We start from the raw sequence: 26,576 nt of genomic DNA, 5'->3' as shown, positions 1-26,576 counted from the left end.
ACAAATTGTGCAATGTTTTCCATAATCCTTAATAACCATAAGGCAGTGTACAGTAATCCTCACTCTTTAATAACCTTTTATTATACACTACTTTTAGAGTTTTTCGGAGGATCCTCGTTTCTAGGGTCCACTGTTTCTTAACCCTGACAATTCCCAACTGTTCTACACTGATCTCTTTTTTTCCCTCTGCATCAGGCAGACAATAATCATCTACCAAATCTTTCAAACTGTCAAAGTTAACTTTACTGCTATTACCACAATTTAGCATGATACCCTTCACTTTTACCACTGCTTAACCGTTGGACAAAGCATAAGCATACGTTTTGGGGCCGGCCGCAACAAACTCTGTTATCGTAGTGTTTGGTGGAATTTTGCTTGTCAGTTGTCCTAAATAATCACCCAAAGGGGGTGTCCACGCCCCCTCTCTACTTACAAAGATGACTGAATTGGTGTCATGGTACAGACATCTATTGCCCAGCCCCTCCAGTAGTCTATATAATTCTAGCCGTGCATAAGCGGTCGTAAAGCTGGCGATGAATACATTAGTGCATGAGGATTTGGTGGGTTGGTTCTTGGCTGCTTTCCACGTCATGACAGCTGTCTCTGTATCCACAAACTCACATGAAGAAACATCATAATAGAGCACAAAAAGATATTTGAATAATTCCTCAGGGTTTGTCACCACTGATGTAGTCAGGTGATTGGTGCTCTGGCCAAACTTGCCCCACAATGAATTTAAAAAGAGTTTGGCAATCTGTCTTTTGGCAGGATTTACTTCAATGTGGTCACATCGTAAATGCACCCCTTCCATCTTTTCATAATCCTGAATATATTGCTATTTATCCTGATCTGTTTTGCACCATTCAGGGTAACCACTGGCCTCCTGTTTCTGTCTGAGATGCATGTTCATATATCCTGAAAATAGCTCATTTGAAGTTCTTTCAAAATGCCAGATCTCATAGATTTCAACAATTCTGTAACCTTTTTCTAAGGCTACATTCAATTCAACAGTACACCATGTTCCGGTCAGAGTTCTTTCTTCATCACTGTGTTTACAGGGGGAGGTTTGCAGTTTTTCTGTGCAGGTTGCACACAAACTAAACATTAATTTGCCCCCTGATTTGTGAGTTAGGACTGGGAAATAGAGATTCCTTCGTGGGTACACTTTGACTTTGACTAGCCCAAAATATTGCTTTATGTCCCCAAAGTTTTGATAGATGATTTGAGGGTGCCCAATTGGATACTCCTTGGTCTTATTCACAAAAGGGTACAAACTGGTGAAATCATAGTATAAGATTTGTTCACCAGGTTTTGGTTTGTAGTACAGGCATGTAGCATTTGTTCTACCACCAAAAAAAGCATCTCGAGGATTCAAAGGAGTTGGGAGCTTATTCTCAACTAGAAACTGCTTCAAAGAGATGTCATCCTCCACCATGGCACGCCACTCATGTTCCCAGATGCAGCACACAGCATAACCCTGTGCCCTGTGCCCTTCTTTAATCCTAGTATGGCTGTGCAGGCTGCCATATGTTGAATCAAGTAATTTGTTGAAGTCTTTTTCAGAGTAGCAGACAGGGCACCCATGAAAAAAACACCCATGAAATTCAAAAGCTGTGGGGGTTCCATTTATGACCGCAAAACCATCCAAAAAATATTTGCCCACTTTCTTTTCACCGCCCTTCAGAGCATGTTGAATATTGAGCTTTTCAGTGTGCTCTATATACAACAACCATTGAATCGCTGGAACCGAATACCTTTTCTGTGTATTGTGATAATTGTCCAAAGGATCTAAAGCAATGGTATTGCTTTTCAAATATATGAACAGGTACTGCGCCATGCAGACAGATGCCAATGTGATATATTGGAAGGGGTCAATGCATTGAATCTCCTCAACAATATCCAACCCGACCCCACTGTGGTACTCACGCTCAGTCATTTTCATCACCTGATCCCTAAATCGAATACAGGCCTCTCTTAATATATCTACATCCTGTCTGCAATAGTAAGCCAGAGCCTTCTTTAGTTTAAACACAGTACCTCTATTAGCAGTGTGCCATTTCAGGAATTCTTCTCTTCCCCGGGCATCAAGGTTCCTGGGCTGTAATACTTGGTTTCAGGGAATGGTCGCACGTAGTCTTGATTGGCCATTGTATTGAACAAGTGAGGGAAATATCCTTTGAAACCACATAGCTTTGGGTAATTTGGATAATTTAAGTGGTAAAAATGAGAGGCTATCAATAAACCAAATCTTATAGTCTGGAAGGGTAATACACAGTAGTTTCCCCCCCGACTTATAAGTTGAACCCTAACCTTTTCACGGATCAGCTGCCTCAGTACAAGGTACCCATCATAACCTTTGGAGATGTGTGCAATAAAAGTACATCCTTTAAACTTATGATTTATAAATTTCTTTACAAACTGCTCCAGGCATCTAACACCATAACAATCCCACTTCACAACATCTTTATCGTCCTCATCCTTCACATATCCCTGGCACATGTATAATTAGGTATATGGGTGCCTGTTTCTTGGCAGCATTCAAAATCATATATAATGTATCTTTCGCCAATTCGTGGTCGGTCCAACGATTTTAGACAGCATAAATGACCTTCCAAGCTTTCAACCTTCTCAGAGCACTGCCCACATTTGACTTTCTTGCACTTTTTGTGGGGGGTAAACACATAAACCACACACGTTTCACAATATTTTTTAGTCTTACAGTCAACTTTTCCCTCCTTAGCGAGTTGTGTGTGTCTTTCAGCACATTCCTTAGACCGACAAGGCACTTTGCACCTACAGCACAGCACCTTCTCCACCTCAACCTGCTGACATTCTTGCTTTAGGCACGCTCTGCAAATATATTGACACCCATGACTAAATTTGTGGTGGTAAGCCGTGTGGCAGAATTTACAGAAATAGCATTCGCCCAGAGAGCCCTTGATATTTTTAATGCCATAGTAATGCTTGTCATGTAATAATATAAATACTATTTTTTCTTGCTGCGTGTGACCTGTAACAAAAAACCGCCACCCGTCCTGCATGTAAAACAAGATCTTTATAGTGACCCGTAAATGTTTTTCAAAGATGTGTACCTGAGAAAAGTCAATCCTGTTTCCTGTGGAAATACCCAGTCTTCTGTGAAGTTCCCTGGCCCTGGTAATAATTTCTTGATTTTTACCATCAGAACCAATCAGACAGAGCAAACAGCTAGCAAAACAAAGAAATTCGCCTTCCACATTGAAATCTACCAGATGCTGTCTTTTTTTCTCCAGTACTCTGGTGAGCTGCAAAGTATTTAACTTCCTAAGCCCTCCTCCCTCCTTGTTCTTCACGGTGGTAACCACTAATTGCAAAATTTCCCCCCACAATATCTCAGCCTTACTTTGAAGCAGATTTTCAACACTGGTCAGAAAATCATCAGCATTTAAATCATTCATGCACCTCCTATGAGAAAAGAGAGGATGGTTTTACCCCTTGTGCATCCAACCAGAGTTGAACAAAATCATTTGGGCCGATGTTCATAGCTACATTATTCAAAAGAATCTGTAACGCATTATGAATGGCCTCTATAGCAACTACAAAAGATCAGATTCGGTCAAGATTAACAAATCTGTATCGCTGATAGTATTCCACAGCTCTGAAATTCCAGATAGGATTTTCCCATGCCTGCACCATATCCAGAGAAACATTGTTCACATTCTGAGAGTTTACAGAGCTAGGAGATTGTAGCTGGGACATAGAATGACGTGTATCTTCTTCTGGTTGAGAGACAATCATAGAATCACAACTAACACTGTCTGCTGGGGATTCAGGAAGTCCGGCGCCATGCATTTTTGCTTTTTTGCAGGACGGCTCTGATTAAACAAACAAGCAAGGAAACAAAAAGTTATCACCAACATTCCTAATAAACACGCACACACACACACACACACACACACACATTTAGTTTCTAAAAAATAATACTAATAGAGTTATAGTTGGATAAAATGCTAAATATTATACCTCCTAATGGCATTCGTGCTGTGTGGCTTGTGGAAGGCTGAGGGGTCATGTTATGCTGGGGCCCCTGGGGTTCTGCAGGAATAGTGAGATCCACGAATGCCTGATCGTCCACCCATTCTGGAGGAAAAGACACCCCCCCCCAATAGTCAGAATTGTTGCAGAATGTTTATAAGAATCTAAATATATGAAAGTATGAAAGATAAATACCTTCATATGCCCTCAAACATTCTGAGTCTGTCAATTCATTCTAGTGAAAAAAACCAAAGAAACAGTCAAACAAGCAAGCAAGAAAGCAAGAATGTTATAAACACTTTTTTACATCTAACAAGGGGTCAGTGCATCAAAAAGAAGTTAGCCATTAGGCATAAAATTACTTACAATAGTAGATTCCATTCTGAATAGGGGTCTTCTTAGCAGTTCAAATTGCTCCAGAGGTATGGTTATGCCAGAAACCAGTAAACATGACTAGACAAGTATAGTCACTTACTTTTATACACCCTAGTGACGTCACAAATTAATCACATCAGAAAAGGGAAGTTCTTCACACCTTTTGCAAAAACTGTCCACCCTGCCTATTCGGAAGATGCATTTGAACAGAAGCTAACGTAGCAAATTAATCGCATCAGAGTTGATGAGTTCTTCACACCTTTTGCAAACACTGACCAGCCCCTCCCAACCAGCATAGGAAATCCCAAATGAATAATATCACATGAGCTTTAATTAAACAGTATCCCTGTGTTTAACATCTGACAAGTTTAAACAGAAGGGTCAGCAAAAAAAAACATAACACACCTTTCATATGTTTTGTAAAGCACATTTTATTATAAATTTCATAGCTTTAACAGTTTCTTGTAATTAATTTCTGTTACATTCTGGCATATGATCCTCTTCAGAGCCAATGGCAATTCAGCTTCAATCTTTGACATTAATGACAGCGGTTTATGACTCTTCTCGATACACTGTATGAATGTCTTGAGATCATCAAGTGTATCCCTGGTGAAATATAATTTATTCACTTAGTCAGTAATACTGATGATGACACAGAAAATATGCGGCATAGAAAGCCGAATACATAAGCTGTAAACAAGTTCTGTTTCATTGTTTCCATCCACATTATCTTCTGATTTTAAACATCCCATTAAACAATGATGTATTATTTTAATAACACACACTTTCAGAACTTGCGGCATGCTGACATTTTGAGGCTCCACCGTTTCTAAAACAGAAAATAAGGTAGAATTAGATTGGGGTATTTCAACTAATCAAAATACTGTTTTCTTAATTTTTATATTGACTTACCATTTTATATTTTGCAGAATCTGCAATAACAAAGCTTTATATGTTCATTCTCTTCAATGAAGCCAGGTCTTTTTCTTATTCTACACCCATGCTTGGGAGGTTTGGGGGTCAAATTGATATCAAACCAATCCACTTCCGAGGTTGCCGTAGAGGGTTTGTTGCATTCTGGTGGCAGGGGTCTTGTGTCAGAGCATTCGATACTGGCTTTTGCTGTTGTTTTAAAAACATCTTTGGAATCAGAGGTTGCCATCTTCAAGAGACTGCTGAAATTAAGGCAAACTAACCAGCTCTTGTACTGACAAGTACGCCTTGCGCATGCCCAGAATCACAGGGGAGGGGGGTGGGTGGGGCGGGTATGGCATGTCCGGACATGCCCCACACATGTCTCTTGTGCATGCCCAGAATCACAGGGGAGTGGGGTGCGTGGGCAAGTAAGGCTTGTCCGGACATATCCCAGGCATGAATGAACAGGCTTATCCACTGTATGCAACCTGGCGGGGTTTCCTATTGTGAACATTTTAATTCCTGTTAACATTCCTTGTCCTTTCCTGTTGGTGGGCTTCAATCTACCTAGAAATAAATATTTTTTAGAGAAAAAATGGTTAAATGCAGACCCCATGTCTCAACAAAAATTAAAACCAACATTGCCTAGAAATAAATACCTTCTAGAGAAAAAAGTGGGTTTAAACGCAGTCCTTGGGAGATTGATTACAAATAAAAAACATTTTTTATTTTACAACCCCCCTCCCACCACCCTTGAATGTCCATAGAATTAATCTAGGGTTAAACTAATCCATGTACACAGAGTGTTGGCATCTTTCTTGATGGGGTAAGTTTCAACACGTCTTATCTGAAAAAAATAGGTCTAGGATATTGCACAACACCATATCTGTTTGGGCTACTCATCATGATGGGCTTAAGTCATTACAACATATCCGGCTAGGGTTATGATCTTGTGAAACCTGCACCACGTGGGGTCAATTATGCACATCCCAGCCAGGGAGGAGGGGTATGCACATCACATCCAGAGGGTGGGGGCTGTGCACATCACTTCCGCTTAGGGGCATGATCTGGTGACATAATCAGCACGTGGGTTTGTTTACTTTGATGACGTCACTGATCAAAAGTATTGATAATTTTCATTTAAAAAGGTATGCACTATATCTACTGGTCTCCCATCTTAGTATAAATACTATTATGTGACAGTAAATTAACCCATTTAATTGCTTAGTCAAAATCAATGTGAAAAAATGAAATTGGAAGCTTGTTCAATAATTACTTAAAATAGCTTTGTTATTTCCAAGTAAGCAGTCAATAACATAATATACAGTTTATATCTACTCTAATGGCTAAACTACAATGAGCTTGGTGTAGTTTACAGCATAATGTGTGAATTAACCCAATGTATTGTATTGTATTGTATTTGGTTTATTTGTATGCCGCTCTTCTCCAGGAGGGACTCAGGGCGGCGAACTCAAAGGGAAAAGGGAACATAAACAACAGTACACATAATTAAAATACACAAAAATCACACAGCCATACCAGTCGAGAGGGGAGGGGAACTCATCAACCCCAGGCCTGCCGGCACAGCCAGGTTTTGACGGCTTTCCGGAAGGCCTGGAGAGAGGTGAGGGTCCGGATCTCCATGGGGAGTTCATTCCAAAGGGCCGGAGCTGCTACAGAGAAGGCCCTCCCCCGGGTAGTAGCCAGATGGCATTGGCTGGTGGACGGAACCCGGAGGAGGCCGACCCTGTGAGATCTGATGGGTCTTTGGGAGGTAATTGGCAGCAGGCGGTCTCTCAAGTACCCAGGTCCAATACAATGAAGGGCTTTATAAGTTACGACTAGCACTTTGAAGCGTATCCGGAGACCGATCGGTAGCCAGTGCAGCTCGCGGAGGATAGGTGTAACATGGGTGTACTGAGGTGCACCCACAATCGCTCGTGCAGCTGCATTCTGGACGAGTTGAAGTCTCCAAATACTCTTCAAACGCTGCCCCATGTAGAGCGCATTAACTTGTAACTTGTAAACCATGGTTTATGTCTTATGCTTTTCGTGTAAATGTGTTTTTTATTTTCCATTTTCATTTTCGTACAGTCACATATATACTGTGCATAACCGGGGCCATATAACATTAAACAATAAACACAGCCATTCCTCTTGCCAACAATACCCCCCAAAATAGAAACCCAATGTACCTCTTCGACCCTCCATACACCCTTTCTTTTGCCCCCCTCCAACTTTCCATCTTCCCTCCATCATTCCCCTCTACCCCTCTACCACTCCTCTCTCACGGTACACTCCCTCCCTTCCTTCTCACCCTCCCTCCAATCCTCTCTCCCACCCTCTCTACACCTCTTTCTTCTATCCCTCTACTCCTCCCTTCGGTGTATTTCTACTATATATATTCAGCTTGTCCTATTTTTACAGTGGAATTAAAGAGCAACAGTATACAAGTGCAGTCGCGTTACTTTGAAATCTAACACATACTATATATCCCCTCCCCCCTCCCCCCTAACACCCCACCTCCCTTCCCCCCCGACTTCCCAGAGCCCGTACATGGTACAGATTTTTAACAAACACAGTCTAAAATATATTAAGACAAAGGAAATAAAAAAAAGAAGTTAATAACATATCTGCATTGAACTCCGCTTCTTCCTGTTGCACTAACTTTGAGCAGTTTAGATTATTCCTAATCTTAAGCATAGGCTATCTGTAATTTCTTAGTCCCATATTTGTTTTGTATATAGTCAATCCATTTTTTCCAGTCTCGTTTATATCTCTCATTTGAATGGTCTTTAAGATATGCTGATATTTTAGCCATCTCGGCTAAGTTTATAACTTTCATTTATTTTCTTTTTTTTTTTTCTTCTTAAATACATTTTATTTATTTCATTTTCATTTTCATTTTATACAATCACTTATATACTGTGCGTAAAAAAAAAAAAGAGAAAAAAAAAACCCAACATGACACTTCATTCCCCCATACACCCTCTCTTCTCCCCCTCCAACTTTCATTTCACCCCTCCAGCATTCCCCTCTTCTACTTCCCTTCCCCCTCAGACATCTCCCCCTCCCTCCATCTCACCCTCCTTACATTCCCTCTCACTCCCTCTTTACTTCTCCCTCCTCTTTCCCTCTTCTCCTCGCTTTGGTGTATCCATACATTTCAGTTTGTTTTAAAAGAGAAAAAGAAAAAAAGAAAAAAGAAAAACGAGCCGCAGTATACAAGTGAATTCTTATTGTTCTAAGAATTGAAACTGTAATTCCACCCTCCCCCCTCCCCCCTATAATCCCCCCTCCCTAACCCCCTTGCGGCTTCGCAGGTCCCATACCCGGCATAATTCTTTAACAAGCATTTGAGTATAATAAGGCCAGCTAACTTTAAAATTAAAAAAATAAAATAAAAGTAAAGCCAAAGAAAAAAAAAAAGAGAATAGTAAAAAATACAAAATAAAAAAAACACACACACACACACAAAAAGAAAGGAGAAACAAGAAGGGTCAATAAACCCACTACGTTAACACAGCTTCCCATTATCTGTAAATCTTAAACAATGTAGCTCATTCCAAATTTCGGTTATTTTACTACTTGCAGGGTTTCAAACTGTATTAGAGCCAGGTAAGTTGATCAATTAGGATTCCCCAACTAAAAGTCTCATTGCTTTGTCTATCTATTCAGACCTTTAATTTATCTCTTTTTTATCCGAATATCCAAACCTTTCTATAAAACCATTTAACTCAAGTACTTCTTTCATTTTTCATTTCCAACACCTCCCTTTCTATCCTTACCCACCTCCACATGTAAATTTTTTTACCTTCCACCCTGCCTTTATCCATATCCACATATATATTTTATCCGCATCCATTGCTCCTCCCATATTTACTCCACTTTCCTGAAGACTCTCCGACCAATCTTTCTTGACCTTATATTGAAATAGCAACTCAAACAAACATCAGCTTGCATTCTAGCCCCAGGTAGTCTAATTAAGCTTTCGCTACCCTTCCCTCTCCCACGCGCCTCCCAACTCCGTTCGTCCCAGACCACAACTCAAAAAGATCGCAATCTCCGCTCTCCTCGCCTAGGAAAATAATTCATGCGCAATTTGAGTTAGAGTTCAGACAAATCTTATATACAATATGTGTCCACAATCAGCAACGCTTCTTTCAGTCTCCATGTCTCATCATCGATATACAACTTTTCCATTTTATCCCAGACGGAAATCATAAAGCTTTAAGAACATCGCTAAGTCTTTAAGTAGTCAGGACCCTGGTCTCAGGCTGTTGTCGCTAAATGCCAGGTCTGTTGTTCATAAAGCTCCTCTCATCCGGGACTTAATTTTAGACGAGAGGGCAGACCTGGCATGTATTACTGAGACCTGGCTGGGCCCAGAGGGAGGAGTCCCCCTTGTAGAGCTGTGCCCAGAAGGATTTCAGGTGCTGCATCAGCCGAGAGCCCAGGGAAGGGGTGGGGGTGTGGCCGCTGTCATCCGGGAGTCGTTAGTTCCTCGTAGGGTCCCTGCCCCGGAGATTGTCGGGTGTGAGTCTTTGCTGTTAAAGTTGGACCTCAAGGGTCAAGTGGGTCTGCTGCTAACGTACCTGCCTCCCAACAGCGTTGCAGCAGCCCTCCCCTCGCTCCTCGAGTCGGTAGCCGAGCTGGCAATTGAGTTCCCTAGGTTGATGGTCCTGGGGGACTTTAATTTGCCGTCGCTCGGTGAAAACTCTGATGGGGCACAGGAGTTCATGGCTTCCATGACAGCCATGGGCTTGACCCAAGTAATTCGAGGCCCAACCCATTCAGCGGGACACATGCTTGACCTTGTATTTCTCTCGGAGCAGTGGATTTGTGAACTTGGTCTGAGGGGGAGTGACATCATACCCCTGTCGTGGTCAGACCACTGCCTACTGAGGCTCGACTTCCGGAGGCCAAACCCCCACTGTAGGGAGGAGGAACCGACCAGGTGGTTCCGCCCCAGGCGCCTTATGGAGCCGTCAAGGTTCCAGACAGAGCTTGGGGTTATTCCTGACACTCTCGCCCACAGTCCGGTGGAGACTCTGGCTGCTGCGTGGCACTCGGCAGCGTCGGAGGCCCTCGACCGGATTGCGCCACTGCGGCTCCTCCGAGGCAGCGGATCCCGGAGACCCCCTTGGTTCACCGAGGAACTCCGGGAGATGAAGCGCCGGAGGAGATGCCTAGAGCACCGTTGGAGGTCCGATAAGTCCGAATCGAACCGAGCAATGGTAACCACCTGCACCAGGGAATACACCAGGGCACTCAGGGCAGCAAAAAGATCCCACATAGCCACCCTGGTTGCATCCGCTGAGTCCCGTCCAGCCGCCCTGTTTAGGATAACCCGCTCCCTACTGAACAAAAGGGAGGCGGGGGAACCCTTGCAGGGCAGAGCTGAAGAGTATGCCCAATTCTTAGCGGACAAAATTGCTCGGTTTCGGTCGGACTTGGACTCCACCCCCGCAGTTCCAGCCGAGGCACAGGGGGACCAAGTAGAACAGCTCTGGGTTGAGTTTCAGGACGTTACCCCCGGGGATGTGGACAAGGCCATGAGAGCTGTAAGTTCCTCCACCTGTGTTCTGGATCCGTGTCCCTCATGGCTGGTCACGAACTGCAGTGAGGTGACACGAGGCTGGATCCAGGCGGTTGTAACCGCCTCCCTTCAGGAGGGGAACTTCCCCGCCGCACTGAAAGCGGCGGTGGTGAGACCCCTCCTGAAGAAACCATCCTTGGATCCAGCTGTTCTTAATAGCTATCGCCCAGTCTCCAACCTTCCCTTTTTGGGGAAGGTTGTTGAGAAGGTGGTGGCCTTCCAGCTCCAACGGTCCTTGGAGGAAGCAAACTACCTAGACCCCTTCCAGTCAGGCTTCAGACCCGGTTACAGCACAGAAACCGCTTTGGTCGCATTGATTGATGATCTCTGGAGAGCCAGAGATGAAGGACATCCCTCCATCCTGGTCCTCCTTGACCTCTCAGTGGCTTTCGATACCATCGACCATGGTATCCTTCTGCGACGACTGCGGGAGGTGGGAGTGGGAGGCACCGTGTTACGGTGGTTCTCCTCCTACCTCTCGGACAGGTCGCAGTCGGTGTTAGTGGGGGGGCAGAGATCGTCCCCTAGGCCCCTAAATTATGGGGTGCCTCAGGGTTCGGTCTTATCCCCCCTACTATTCAACATCTACATGAAACCGCTGGGAGAGATCATCCGCAGGCACGGGATTAGATACCAACAATATGCGGACGATACTCAATTGTATCTGTCCGCCCCGTGCCAACTCAATGAAGCGGTAGATGTGATGGGCCGGGGCCTTGAGGCCGTTATGGACTGGATGAGGGTTAACAAGCTTGTGCTCAACCCAGAAAAGACCGAGTGGCTGTTGTGTTTTCCTCCCAAAGATTTGACTAATATTCCACCACTCAGGCTGGGGGGTCAAATTTTACACCCCTCAGAGAGGGTTCGCAACTTGGGAGTCCTCCTGGATCCACAGCTGTCATTTGACCACCACCTAACAGCTGTGACCAGGGGGGCATTCGCCCAGGTTCGCCTGGTGCGCCAGTTGCGACCCTACCTGAATCGGGAGGCTCTCACAACAGTCACTCGGGCCCTTGTGATCTCTAGGCTGGAATACTGCAATGTGCTCTACATGGGGCTGCCCTTGAAGAGCATCCGGCGACTTCAGCTAGTGCAGAACGCAGCCGCGCGAGTGATTGCGGGTGCACCTCGATTCACCCGCATAACACCTATCCTCCGCGAGCTGCGCTGGCTGCCTGTCGATCTCCGGATGCGCTTCAAGGTGCTATTAATCACCCATAAAGCCCTACATGGCAGTGGATCTGGATACTTGAGAGACCGCCTTCTGCCAATTACATCCCTGCGACCAATAAGATCCCATAGACTAGGCCTCCTCCGTATTCCATCGGCCAGCCAGTGTCGGCTGGCAACCACAAGGAGGAGGGCCTTCTCAGCAGTAGCCCCGACCCTTTGGAACGAGCTCCCCGTGGAGATTCGTACCCTCTCCACCGTCCAGGCCTTCCGCATAGCCTTGAAGAACTGGCTCGCCCGTCAGGCCTGGGGATAAGGATAGTTGCCCCTCCCGAATGATGAATGTATGTTGCCTACCATTTTATTATATGTTTCTATCTTGATGTCTGTATTCCCCTTTCCCGGTTTTATGTGAGCCGCCCTGAGTCCCCTCAGGGAAAAGGGCGGCCTACAAATTCTAATAAAACTCTTAAACTCTTAAACTCTTTATTCTTTAGTCTTCTGCCCTTCCGGAAGAGGAAAGCAACACCCTCCGCCTTGTAGCCACGTGTCTCGCTGTTTGTCTTCTCCTTCTCCTTGTCTCTCCCCAGGTCCGGATGAATCAGGAAGTCCCGCCTTCAGGGTCTCGTAGTAAAATTCTCGGGCTTCACAGAGAGAATTAATGCGGTGTTTTTGGTTGCCAAATGTAACTGTAATACCAGCTGGGACTTCCCATTTGTATGGAATCTGAGAATTTCTGAGTTCTTCGGTTAAGAAAGCGTACTCTCTCCTTGATCTTAATATTTGAGATGGTAACTCTTTAAAAACAATCAAGTCCTGTCCATCAATTCTCAACCTCTTGCTGTAAAGCCTCTGTATTATCTCATTTCTGGATTCCCTTGTGGTAAAGTATATAATTATGTACCTCGGAAGCTGTCGCTGTTTTGCTACCCACGAATTCTGGCGGTAAATTCTTTGAATCTGCCAATCAAAGTTAAATCCCGGACTTCCCACCAAGCGGCTGAAAGCCTCAAAGAAGATCTGTTTCAAATTCTCCTGTTGGTTTTCACGCAATCCTCTAACTCTTATGGCAAAGGCAGTCTTATTATAATTTATCATGACAAGTTGTTTTTGAGCATTTTCAATTTCCTGTTGTAACGTTTGAATTTTGGATATCAAATTAAGATTAGTTTCTTCCAAAAGTTCCAATTTGTCCTCCGTTTCAGCAATATAATCTGTCATGACTGTCATTACTCTGATCATATCCTTCTTTGCCTGAGCAATTTTAGCATCAAATTGATCATATAAATCCGATATCAGTTGATTAATTTCCTGTCTGAAATCATTAAGCGTTTTGAGAAGAAATTCTTGTGTTAACAAATCTCCCGTGGAGGGTGTAGGAGGCAAGGGTAGCGGCTTCATAGCAGTTTTTGGAGATATGTTATTAAGGAAGCGCTTCTGTTTAGATTTGGGAGCCATTCCAGAGTAAAAATAAAAGACAAGCAATCAAGCGAGCCAAAAATCAAAGTCTCTGCTCCCCTCAGTTAATCTTTTAGCAATTAGTACGGAGAAGCCTTCAGGAGGGTAGGGCTGACTAAGTACGTCACATCAAACACAAAAGCTACGAGATCGCCATCTTGTGACGCAGCTAAAAAAGAAAGGGAGCTTGCGAAATTGAAGCTGGTATTTTAGATAGTAATAGAAGAAATTCCTCAGGAATGGTCCCCGCCCGGATTGACTTTTAAATAGCTTAGCTTTGTCCTGGGGGGGGGGGCAATCTGCCTAGGGCTGCAAAAAAGGCAGCGCGGAAAACTGGCCGGAGTAAAGGCTCAGCTAATGTTGAACCTCTTCTCCATTCACAGCAAAAAAAAGCTATGAATTACAAAGAGATCCTAACGACTGACCTTCTCCCTGCCCCTTTCTGCCAGAAAGGGGAGATATCTATAGATCTTATAAGATATACGAACCAGAATCCTGACAGGAGCTTCATTGAGCTCCCGACGGCGGCAGGCTCCTCCCCCCGAAGCCCTAAGTTTATAACTTTCAATGTCCATTCTTGAGTTGTAGGCAAGTCTTCCTTCTTCCAGTATTGCGACACCAACAGTCTTGCTGCCGTTATTAGGTGCAGAACCAAATTAGTCTCTACCGCTGTACAGTCAGTACATATACCTAGTAAAAATAACTTAGGAGTAAACTTTATCCTTCTTTTAAAAATATTTTGCATAATCCCCCACATTTTTATCCAAAATGCCTTAACCTTTTGACAAGTCCACCATATATGAAAATATGTAGCATCGAGAGAACCACATCTCCAACATTTAGGCTGTACATTCGGGTACATAGAAGCCAGCTTTTTAGGATCTAAGTGCCATCTATAAAACATCTTATAAAAATTTTCTCTCAGGTTTTGTTCTTGTGTGAATTTCACATTTCTTACCCATATTCTTTCCCATGTGTCTAACATTATTGGTTCTTCAATATTTTGAGCCCACTTTATCATACAATCTTTAACTAATTCTGTTTCCGAATCCATCTGTATTAGTACATTATATATCCTCTTTATATGCATTAAACTTTGATCTCTTATTTGTTTAAACAAATTATCCTCAACTTGGATAAAACCAGTTTTTTGGTCTATTTTCCACCTTGATTTGATTTGATTTTTTGATTTGATTTGAAGTTTATTTGTATGCCGCCCTTTTCCCTGGGGGGACTCAGGGCGGCTCACAACCCAAAGGGGAGGGGGGAGACAAACTTTTAACATATAAGACAATACATAATTAAAAATACAACATTCATACCATTCGGGCGGGTTACAGTCTTAGCCCCAGGCCTGACGGGATAGCCAGATTCTGAGGGCTGTGCGGAAGGTCTGGAGGGTGGTGAGGGTACGAATCTCCACGGGGAGATCGTTCCATAGGGTCGGAGCTACCACCGAGAAGGCTCTCCTCCGCGTAGTTGCCAGTCGGCATTGACCGGCAGATGGAACTCGGAGGAGGCCTAATCGATGAGATCTAATAGGTCGCGTGGAGGTAATTGGCAGGAGGCGGTCTCTCAAGTACCCAGATCCACTACCATGTAGGGCTTTATGGGTGACAAGTAGCACCTTGAAGCGCACCCGTAGATCGACAGGTAGCCAGTGCAGCTCGCGGAGGATAGGTGTTATGTGGGTGAAGCGAGGTGCACACACAATCGCTCACGCGGCCGCATTCTGGACTAGCTGAAGTCGCCGAATACTCTTCAAGGGCAGCCCCATGTAGAGCACATTGCAGTACTCCAGCCTAGAGGTCACAAGGGCCCGAGTGACTGTTGTGAGAGCCTCCCGGTTCAGGTAGGGGCGCAACTGGTGCACCAGGCGAACCTGGGCAAATGCCCCCCTGGTCACAGCTGACAAATGGTGTTCGAAAGTCAGCTGTGGATCCAGGAGGACTCCCAAGTTGCGGACCCTGTCTGAGGGGTATAGTGTTTGACCCCCCAGCCTGAGAGGTGGAATATGTGCCGAATTGGTGGGAGGGAAACACAACAGCCACTCGGTCTTATCTGGGTTGAGCATGAGTTTGTTAGCCCTCATCCAGTCCCTAACAGCTTCAAGTCCCTGGTTCATCACGTCCACCGCTTCATTGAGTTGGCACGGGGCGGACAGATACAGCTGTGTATCGTCCGCATACTGGTGGTATTTTATCCCGTGCCGCCGAATGATCTCGCCCAGCGGTTTCATGTAGATGTTGAAAAGTAGGGGGGACAAGACCGAACCCTGCGGCACCCCATATGTTAGGGGCCTAGGGGTCGATCTCTGCCCTCCAACTAACACCGACTGCGACCTGTCCGAGAGGTAAGAGGAGAACCACTGCAAAACAGTGCCTCCCACCCCCACCTCCCGCAGTCGTCGCAGAAGGATACCATGGTCGATGGTATCGAAAGCCGCTGAGAGGTCAAGGAGAACCAGGATGGAGGCAAAGCCTCCGTCCCTGGCTCTCCAGAGGTCATCGGTCAATGCTACCACCTGGCCTGTAATTGGCCATACTGGAACCATGTTTGAACTACCTTCTCCTCTTTCAATACCTCTAAAGATTTTAGTTGTAGAACCCCCCTTTCCAAAGTGAGAAGTTGTCTGTAGGTGGTTCTATCCTGTTTTTGTGCTATATTCATATTTTCAATTGCATGTCTAGGAATTGCCCACATGGGTAACTTGTCATTTAGTTTATATTGATATTTTTTCCAGACCCGCAGTAAAGCATTTCTTAAGATATGACTTTTAAAATTTTTATCCAATTTTTTGTTGAATAACAAGTAAGCATGCCAACCATATACCAGATCGTGTCCCTCGATATTCAGTATTCTATCATTGGTTAAATGGGTCCAATCACTAATTGCGGATAGCGCCACTGCATCATAATATAATTTTCGGTTAGGTAATTTCAAGCCTCCTCTCTTGCGTACATCTTGCATTATTTTCATCTTTACCCTCGGCTTCTTTCTGGCCCATACAAATTTGCTGATACCCTTCTGCCATTCTAAAAGATTCACATCTTTTTTAAGTATAGGTAACATTTGAAAAAGAAATAAAAATTTTGGTAAGATGTTCATTTTCACTGCCGCTATCCTGCCCAACAAGGATAAGTGCAATTTCTCCCATTTTTTCATCTCTATCTGTATAAATTGTGCTTATATAATTTCCCGTTTGAGGCTAAAATATTAACCCCAAGATATTTGATTTTTTTGACTACCTCACATCCTAGCATCCCTCCTAGTTCTTCCTTTTGTTTAGTATTCATATTTATGGCTATTATTATTATTATTATTATCATTATCATTATTATTATTACTATTATTATTAATATCCTGAAGGTGGGACACCCTGCACCATCTGGATCTGGAGAAAGACCACAAGAAGGACAAGATAGACAGCAAACTACACAACTACCAGACAAGACGCACCATCTCCCCTTCCCGGAAGGGCAAGGTGTCATGGAACAAAGAGCTAGCCGCATGATTACTAGAAGAATGGAGAAACAAGCTAAAAAGCAACAACATCAACAATCACCGGCCATTGATCAAGGAGCTACAATAACAAGTCTGGAAGCAGTGGGAGGAGCTAGGACTAAGGTTAAACAGGCCATGCAGGAAGCTCTAAAAATGCTTCAGCCAACCAAAGATGACAACTAAGATTTTAACATGGAATGTCAATGGATTGAATTCCCCACAGAAGAGAAAGAAAATATTTCACTATCTCAAACAGTTTAAGAATGACATAATTTGTTTGCAGGAAACTCATATTAAATCAACTGATCAAAAATATTTGATTAACTCGAAACTTGGTCAACATTTTGTAGCTTTTGCTATGGAAAAGAAGAATGGTATAGTTGTATACTTAAGAAAAGACATGAAAGCTGAATTAATTGAAGCAGATCCCTTCGGAAGATATATCGCTTTAGACCTAATCCTAGAAGGGAAAAAGATATTACTTTTGGGAATTTATGCCCCTAATCAACAGCAAGATGGATTCTATAGAAATCTTCATGCTAAATTAGTACAGTGGGACTATAGTTCCTGTATACTATTGGGTGATTGGAATGGTGTGATAGACACTAAGAGAGATAAGAAGACTTCTCGCCCAAATACTAAGATGCGAGCAAAGTTACCCAAACCTTTTTTTGACATCATGGATGACTTTGAATTGAGAGATATTTGGCGAGAAAGAAATGCAGAGGAACATGATTTCACTTTCTTCTCTGATAGGCATCAATCCCTTTCAAGGATTGATGTTATACTAACCACTAATGATTTGCTTTCTAGGGTCAAGAAGACAAAGATTGTGGCTAGGGTCCTTTCGGACCATAACCCAGTTTGGATGGAGTTGGGAAGGGTAGTGCAGGCAAGAAGGTTTTGGAGATTGAATGAAAACTTATTTAGATATGAAAAGTATATTAATGATTGTAAAAAATTGTTATTTGAATATTTCGTTTTGAATATGAATAAGGGTACATCTATGGAATTCGTATGGAATGCAAGCAAAGCGTATATGAGAGGAGTGCTGATGAATATAAATAAAACACATAGATATAAACAAGGGTTAAAACGAACAGAATTAGAAGAGGAAATTAAGAGAAAAGAGTTGGAGTTAACAATGAACCCAGGCGATACAAAGGTTAAGGAAGCTATTACCATATTAAAATCTCAATTTGACATGTTGATCTCTGACCAGGTAGCCACTAATTTATTATATGCAAAACACAATACTTTTTGTAATGCAAACAAACCTGGCAGATGGTTAGCTTATCAGATTAGGAAAAAAAGGAAAACTCGAAATATATCTAAACTGATTTACAGAGGGAAGGAGGTGTTTCAACAGGAAGAGATTCAAAAGTCATTTTGGGAATTTTTTAGAAAATTGTATAAAGGGGATAAAATTAATGGTCTAGATATAGACAAATATTTAGATAAAGAGAAAATACCTTCAGTTAGAGAAGAGCACAGGCAAAAATTGAATCAACCAATAACCTCGGGGGAAATCTTGCAGGTAATAAAGCAATTAAAGTTAGGGAAAGCACCAGGTACAGATGGTTTGACAGCGGTTTACTATAAAAATTTACAATTAGAAATGGTAGAACCTCTTAGAGAATTATTTAATATGATTCAAACGGAAGGTAAAGTGCCTCCATCTTGGAAGACAGCGTTTATATCTTTGATACCCAAAGAAGATCAAGATACTACCCAACCCAAAAATTATAGACCTATTTCATTACTTAATGTAATTATAAAATCTTTACTAAAATACTAGCAAATAGGTTAATGCTGGTTATTCAACAATTGATACACACTGACCAAACAGGTTTTATACAGGGGAGACAGATGAAAAGTAATGTCAGATTAATTATTAATGCATTAGAATATTTGGGAAAGAACAACCAGATCCCTGCTGCGTTTATATTCTTCGATGCTGAGAAGGCTTTTGATCGAGTTAATTGGCAATTTCTATTGAAGATATTGCAAAAAATGCAGATAGAAGATAATTTTTTACAGTCAATTAAAGCAATATACCAACAGCAAACAGCACAAATCATAGTCACTGGAAGTTTAACAGACTCTTTTCAAATTGGAAAAGGTACAAGACAGGGCTGTCCTTTGTCCCCATTATTGTTTATTATAACTTTGGAAGTATTGTTGAATAAAATACGGGGCTTGGATGGTCTAAAAGGATCAAGATTAGGCAGCAAGAATATAGAGTGCGCGCTTTTGCGGATGATTTGGTCATAATATTGGAAAAACTGCAGGAATCCAGTATGGTCTTAATGAATACGATTAATCAATATGGTCAAGTGTCTGGTTTTAAAATAAATTTAGGAAAAACAAAAATATTAGCTATAAATATGAATACTAAACAAAAGGAAGAACTAGGAGTGATGCTAGGATGTGAGGTAGTTAAAAAAGTCAAATATCTTGGAGTTAACATCTTAACTTCAAATGGGAAACTATATAAGCATAATTATGAACCACTTTGGCATAGTATACAGACAGAGATGAAAAAATGGGAGAAATTGCACTTATCTTTGCTGGGTAGGATAGCGGCAGTGAAAATGAACATCTTAACAAATTTTTTATTTCTTTTCCAAATGTTACCTATACTTAAAAAAGATGAGAATCTTTTAGAATGGCAGAAGGGTATCAACAAATTTGTATGGGCAGGAAAGAAGCCGAGGGTAAAGATGAAAATAATGCAAGATGTACGTGAGAGAGGAGGCTTGAAACTACCTAACTTAAAACTATATTATGATGCAGTGGCACTATCTGTAATTAGTGATTGGACTCATTTAACTAATGATAGAATATTGAATATTGAGAGACACGATCTGGTATATGGTTGGCATGCTTACCTGTTATTCAACAAAAAATTGGATAAGAATTTTAAAAGTCATATTTTAAGAAATGCTTTCCTGCAGGTCTGGAAAAGATACCAATATAAATTAAATGACAAGATACCCATGTGGGCAATTCCTAGACACGCAATTGAAAATATGAATATAGCACAAAAACAGGATAGAATTATCTACAGACAGCTTCTTATCTCGGAAAGGGGGGTACTACAATTAAAATCTTTAGAGGTATTAAAAGAGGAGAAGGTAGTTCAAACATGGTTCCAGTATGGGCAATTACAGGCCAGGTGGAAAATAGATCAAAAAATTGGTTTTATTCAAGTTGAGGATAATCTGTTTAAACAAATAAGAGATCAAAGCTTAATGCATATAAAGAAGATATATAATGTATTAATACAGATGGATTCGGAAACAGAATTAATTAAAGATTGTATGATAAAGTGGGCTCAAAACATTGAAGAACCAATAATGCTGGATACATGGGAAAGAATCTAGGTAAGAAATGTGAAATTTACACAAGCTCAAAACCAGAGAGAAAATTTTTATAAGATGTTCTATAATGGCATTTAGGTCCTAAAAAGCTGGCTTCTATGTATCCAAACTTACAGCCTAAATGTTGGAGATGTGGCTCTCTCGATGCTACATATTTTCATATATGGTGGACCTGCCAAAAGGTTAAGGCATTTTGGATAAAAATATGGTGGATTATGCAAAATATCTTTAAAAGAAGGATAAAGTTTACTCCTCAGTTATTCTTACTAGGTATATGTACTGACTTTACAGTGGTAGAGACTAACTTGATTCTGCATCTAATAACGGCAGCAAGACTGTTGGTGGTGCAATCCTGGAAGAAGGAAGACTTGCCTACAACTCAAGAATGGACATTGAAAGTTATAAACTTAGCCGAGATGGCTAAAATATCGGCATATCTTAAAGATCACTCAAATGAGAGATATAAACGAGACTGGAAAAAATGGATTGACTATATACAAAATAAATACGGGACCAAGAAATTCCAGTTAGCCTATGCTTAAGATCAGAAATGATTTAAATTGTTTAAAGTTAGTTCAGCAAGAAGAAGCTAAGGTCAATGTAGAATGTCATTAATTTCTTTATTTCTTCTTTTTCAATAGATTTTAGACTGTGTTTGTTAAAAATCCATACCGTGTACGGGTTCTGGGAAGTCGGGGGGGAGGAGGAAGGGGGGTTGGGGGGAGGGGGGAGGGAGGGAGGGGTATATATTAGGCTAGACAAGAATTTGGTGGTAAACTAGAATTATTTTGACATAAAAAAAATTGTACTTCGATGTCTTACTGATTGAGGAATGATGAAATGTTTGTCTTAAAAGAAATAAAACTTTTGAACTTGATAAATTCTCTAAAAGTTTCCAAAAAAAGTTCTTTCGTTAGCAAATCTCCAGTAGGGGGCATAGAGGGTGGAGGCTGCATCTTTGTGCCAGGTATGGGGGATGTGCTTCTAGGAGGAGGTTTCAGCCCAGGATTTAATTTTGATGCCATTATAAGTCTTATCTTCAAGCAATTAATCAAACTCTACTGGCCCGCTATGCAGCTTACAAGAAAAAAGGTATTAAATCACCCCTTTGTTAGCTCTTTAGGATTTTACAAAAGGTTTCAGAAAAAAAAAGGCATTGTAACGAAGCAGCTCGGCATATTCAGCGCCATTTTGGGCTTCTCTATATCAGAAATATATATTAGCAAAGTTGATAAGAGGAAAGTCTTGTAAACTCTTCAGAGAAGTGAAACTAATTAATAAGAAACTGCTAGCCAGCTGTTCCTCCCTTCTTCTTTTTTTATAAACTTCGTAGAACTTTGCAGAAAGTTTGCAGAAGGTTTCAAAAAATTAGCATTGTAACGAAACAGTTCAGCATATTCACCTCTGTTTTGAATGTCTCTATATTAGCAAAGAGTCTTAAAATTTTAAAAGTGAAACTAATTAGTAAAGATCTGTTGGCCGACTGTGAGGCGAAATTCACTCCCTTTTTTTGAAGTTTTGAAAGTCCGTATAATTAGATAAACAATGTTAGTCAGCAATTCAACTGGCTCGTCACCATTTTAGACACCTCTTTAAGTAGATAAAATAACGGAAGAGGATCTTGTAGCAAAGAAGCTAGATTTAAATAAACAATTAATGCTCCCGCATACGAATTCTGCTCATTTTGAAATCAGGTAATTCAATCTTTGAACTGAGTGGGAGGGAAGCTTACTTGGGGCTGCAAGGCAGCCGGAGATTTCCAGCGCGGAGCAGTTCTGCCTTCAGCTGGCCCCTCTTCTCTTCATAGACACAGAAGCTGCAAAGATCAGAAAGGCATTTGCTTGACAAAACTTCTCTCCTTTCCCTTCTTTTCCCGAAGAGGAAGGTGTCTGTCAGATGTCTGATAGATGATCATCTTAACAGATAACACCACTGGTAATAAGGGAGCAGCTGTGTTTAGCTGCTACCATCAGTAAGTCCCGCCCAGGAAGTCTATGTGTCTTATGCTTTTCAAAGAACCAGTATTCCCTCCCCTAAGTGTGCTATACCTATCCTTGAAGGGACAGAAAACTACACTGGAATGTAATTGGCTGTTCCCATTGCCCATTTTCATCATGCTTTTTACCTTGAAAACATATACAATAAATAGAATACGAATACAAGTAAGATATATAAATCAGTTCAAATTACTAACTCAGTCATATATTAAAGGCCACTAAGACAATATTTTCAATAATTTTCACAGGAGCATGTTATATTAAATTATACAAACCTATAAGGGAAAATTAAATATTACATTCGGATAGCAATATTTCCCTCTATAAATATAATTTATTACCTAAATTTTAATTTTATAGCACTTTTATTGTGAAGTTCCTGGATTATTTCCTGAAAAGACAAAAATCAATTTTATATTTTAATAACTGAACCAGTGATTATTACAAAACAATAAAATGTGATTTACTATTACCTATTTATCTATAAAATGCAATGAAAATAATGAAAATCATATGAAATATGTTTAATAGTATTTTTATAAAGAGAGGGACCAACGAAGACAAAAGTGGTTAGAACACACAAAGATCATAATGTCCTGATGGGCAATGCGGTAAGATCTAGAGTCCACAGTTGCTCAACTTACAAGGGTTGAATTTAAGCCGGGTTCTCCTTATCCATTTTCCTACCAATATAGACTCCAAACACTGAAAAGAACTTTGACAACATAATTTCGTTGGCCAGGTTTGGAGACATACCACTGAGTATTATCAGCTATACTTGAGTTTTACATAAATGATGGGATGTACTACGTCATGATATTACGTGTTCCCTTTTGGACACCTATGTTGTTATTATAGACTTCCTAAAGAATCAGAAAGTTAAGGTTTAGGCTATGAATAACAGTGCTGATTAATTCAATCAGAAGGCATACGATAGGTAGTGAAAGTATAACACAGGTGTGCGACTAAAAAGCTGTTTGATTATTTTCATCAAATTTCCATGTATTTTGGTGTGCTGAAAACAAATAAAATATTGAAAAATCTCCTAGATGTCATGATTTGCCACAACATGCAAAATTGTCTTCAAACTTAACATTTTATAAAATTTTTGGTATTTTTTAATATTATGGGTTTTTAACCAAATTTAAAGTCCAAATTACTATTAATTAATTCACATAAGCGCATTTAAGATATAAAATGCCAAAAAAGGGTAACCACTGGCCTCCTGTTTCTGTCTGAGATGCATGTTCATATATCCTGAAAATAGCTCATTTGAAGTTCTTTCAAAATGCCAGATCTCATAGATTTCAACAATTCTGTAACCTTTTTCTAAGGCTACATTCAATTCAACAGTACACCATGTTCCGGTCAAAGTTCTTTCTTTATCACTGTGTTTAGAGGGGGAGGTTTGCAGTTTTTCTGTGCAGGTTGCGCACAAACTAAACATTAATTTGCCCCCTGATTTGTGAGTTAGGACTGGGAAATAGAGATTCCTTCGTGGGTACACTTTGACTTTGACTAGCCCAAAATATTGCTTTATGTCCCCAAAGTTTTGATAGATGATTTGAGGTGTCCAATTGGATACTCCTTGGTCTTATTCACAAAAGGGTACAAACTGGTGAAATCGTAGTATAAGATTTGTTCATCAGGTTTTGGTTTGTAGTACAGGCATGTAGCATTTGTTCTACCACCAAAAAAAGCATCTTGAGGATTCAAAGGAGTTGGGAGCTTATTCTCAACTAGAAATTGCTTCAAAGCGGTGTCATCCTCCACCATGGCATGCCACTCATGTTCCCAGATGCATCGCACAGCATAACCCTGTGCCCTGAGGTATTCTTCTTTAATCCTAGTACGGCTGTGCAGGCTGCCATATGTTGAATCAAGTAATTTGTTGAAGTCTTTTTCAGAGTAGCAGACAGGGCACCCATGAAAAAAACACCCGTGAAATTCAAAAGCTGTGGGGGTTCCATTTATGACCGCAAAACCATCCAAAAAATATTTGCCCACTTTCTTTTCACCGCCCTTCAGACAATGTGGAATATTGAGCTTCTCAGTGTGCTCTATATACAACAACCATTGAATCGCTGGAGCCGAATATCTTTTCTGTGTATTGTGATAATTGTCCAAAGGATCTAAAGCAATGGTATTGCTTTTCAAATACATGAACAGGTACTGTGCCATGCAGACAGATGCCAATGTGATATATTGGAAGGGGTCAATGCATTGAATCTCCTCAACAATATCCAACCCGACCCCACTGTGCTACTCATGCTCAGTCATTTTCATCACCTGATCCCTAAATCAAATACAGGCCTCTCTTAATATATCTACATCCTGTCTGCAATAGTAAGCCAGAACCTTCTTTAGTTTAAACACAGTACCTCTATTAGCAGTGTGCCATTTCAGGAATTCTTCTCTCTCCCCGGGCATCAAGGTTTCTGGGCTGTAATACTTGGTTTCAGGGAATGGTCGCACGTAGTCTTGATTGGCCATTGTATTGAACAAGTGAGGGAAATATCCTTTGAAACCCCATAGCTTTGGGTAATTTGGATAATTTAAGTGGTAAAAATGAGAGGCTATCAATAAACCAAATCTTATAGTCTGGAAGGGTAATACACAGTAGTTTCCCCCCCCCCGACTTATAAGTTGAACCCTAACCTTTTCACGGATCAGCTGCCTCAGTACAGTACTCATAACCTTTGGAGTTATGTGCAATAAAAGTACATCCTTTAAACTTATGATTTATAAATTTCTTTACAAACTGCTCCAGGCATCTAACACCATAACAATCCCACTTCACAACATCTTTATCGTCCTCATCCTTCACATATCCCTGGCACATGTATAATTAGGTATATGGGTGCCTGTTTCATGGCAGCATTCAAAATCATAAATAATGTATCTTTCGCCAATTCGTGGTCGGTCCAACGATTTTAGACAGCATAAATGACCTTCCAAGCTTTCAACCTTCTCAGAGCACTGCCCACATTTGACTTTCTTGCACTTTTTGTGGGGGGTAAACACATAAACCACACACGTTTCACAATATTTTTTAGTCTTACAGTCAACTTTTCCCTCCTTAGTGAGTTGTGTGTGTCTTTCAGCACATTCCTTAGACCGACAAGGCACTTTGCACCTACAGCACAGCACCTTCTCCACCTCAACCTGCTGACATTCTTGCTTTAGGCACGCTCTGCAAATCTATTGACACCCATGACTAAATTTGTGGTGGTAAGCCGTGTGGCAGAATTTACAGAAATAGCGTTCGCCCAGAGAGCCCTTGATATTTTTAATGCCATAGTAATGCTTGTCGTGTAATAATATAAATACTATTTTTTCTTGCTGCGGATGACCTGTAACAAAAAACCGCCACCTGTCCTGCATGTAAAACAAGATCTTTATAGTAAAGATCCCATAAATGTTTTTCTCCAGTACTCTGGTGAGCAGCAAAGTATTTAACTTCCTAAGCCCTCCTCCCTCCTTGTTCTTCATGATGGTAACCACTAATTGCAAATTCCCCCCCCCCCAATATCTCAGCCTTACTTTGAAGCAGATTTTCAACACTGGTCAGAAAATCATCAGCATTTAAATCTTTCATGCACCTCCTATGAGAAAAGAGAGGATGGTTTTACCCCTCTGCATCCAACCGGAGTTGAACAAAATCATTTGGGCCAATGTTCATAGCTACATTATTCAAAAGAATCTGTAACACATTATGAATGGCCTCTATAGCAACTACAAAAGATCGGATTCAGTCAAGATTAAAAATCTGTATCGCTGATAGTATTCCACAGCTCTGAAATTCCAGATAGGATTTTCCCATGCCTGCACCATATCCAGAGAAACATTGTTCACATTCTGAGAGTTTACAGAGCTAGGAGATTGTAGCTGGGACATAGAATGGCGTGTATCTTCTTCTGGTTGAGAGACAATCATAGAATCACAACTAACACTGTCTGCTGGGGATTCAGGAAGTCCGGCGCCATGCATTTTTGCTTTTTTGCAGGACGGCTCTGATTAAACAAACAAGCAAAGAAACCAAAAGTTATCACCAACATTCCTAATAAACACGCACAAAGGCTGGGTATTGTCAGCTTTACTTGAGTTTCACATAAATGATGGGATGTACTATGTCATGATATTACGTGTTCCCTTTTGGAC

General features: G+C 41.3%; 1 long non-coding RNA gene across 1 annotated transcript; it reads right to left on the bottom strand.

The window, feature by feature from the left end:
- Positions 1 to 4,800: 4,800 nt before the first annotated feature.
- On the bottom strand, positions 4,801 to 22,227 carry LOC116508379. The gene is made up of 2 exons (XR_004255324.1): positions 22,151 to 22,227; positions 4,801 to 5,218 (listed from the first exon to the last, which is right to left on the bottom strand). It is a non-coding gene; the product is annotated as an uncharacterized LOC116508379 (long non-coding RNA).
- Positions 22,228 to 26,576: the final 4,349 nt, after the last annotated feature.

Source organism: Thamnophis elegans, chromosome 4 (genome assembly GCF_009769535.1).
Source record: "Thamnophis elegans isolate rThaEle1 chromosome 4, rThaEle1.pri, whole genome shotgun sequence".
NCBI classification, from domain to species: domain Eukaryota; kingdom Metazoa; phylum Chordata; class Lepidosauria; order Squamata; family Colubridae; genus Thamnophis; species Thamnophis elegans.
This window is presented reverse-complemented; position numbering and strand designations above follow the sequence as displayed.